Raw genomic sequence first — 479 nt, 5'->3', positions numbered from 1 at the left:
TCAAAATATATTATTGAATCAGTGTTTTATTTATATTTGTATTATATTTCACTTTTCGTTTCTATTTTGCTTGCTATTTTTATTAGAAAGAAGGATTTTTTGTCAATATTTTATTTTCTTTTTTTTGGCCGTTATTACACATTATGTGTATTGTGAAATAATCTTTGCTATTATATTGGCTCTTTTGTTTTGATTAGTTTATTCTGTCTTTCTATTTAATAAAGGAAATAAATGAATTAGATGTATTAAAGAAAAAATATTAATAATTTTACAAATGTCACATTTTTTTGTTTTGTTTCTATTTTTACTGTTATGTTCTTGCAGCCCCTAGTGAAGGGACAATCCTATTTCCCAAATCCCATAACGGAAGGATTTTTTTGTTCTAGATCAATTACAACTGACAGTATGTTAATTTATGATTTTGACCATATGACTGATTTGTGACCCTGGACCACAAAACCAGTCATAAGGGTCAATTT

General features: G+C 26.1%; 1 long non-coding RNA gene across 1 annotated transcript in view; it reads left to right on the top strand.

Moving 5' to 3' along the window:
- The window catches only part of LOC107578734 (uncharacterized), a 4,353-nt gene that overhangs the window by 1,761 nt on the left and 2,113 nt on the right, over positions 1-479 (top strand). The gene's annotated exons all lie outside the window — the stretch shown is intronic.

The sequence above is a fragment of the Sinocyclocheilus grahami genome, unplaced genomic scaffold, assembly GCF_001515645.1.
Source record: "Sinocyclocheilus grahami isolate Dianchi unplaced genomic scaffold, SAMN03320097.WGS_v1.1 scaffold11704.1, whole genome shotgun sequence".
NCBI lineage: Eukaryota > Metazoa > Chordata > Actinopteri > Cypriniformes > Cyprinidae > Sinocyclocheilus > Sinocyclocheilus grahami.
Note: the sequence above shows the minus strand (reverse complement) of the source record. Positions and strands in the feature narration are given on the sequence as shown.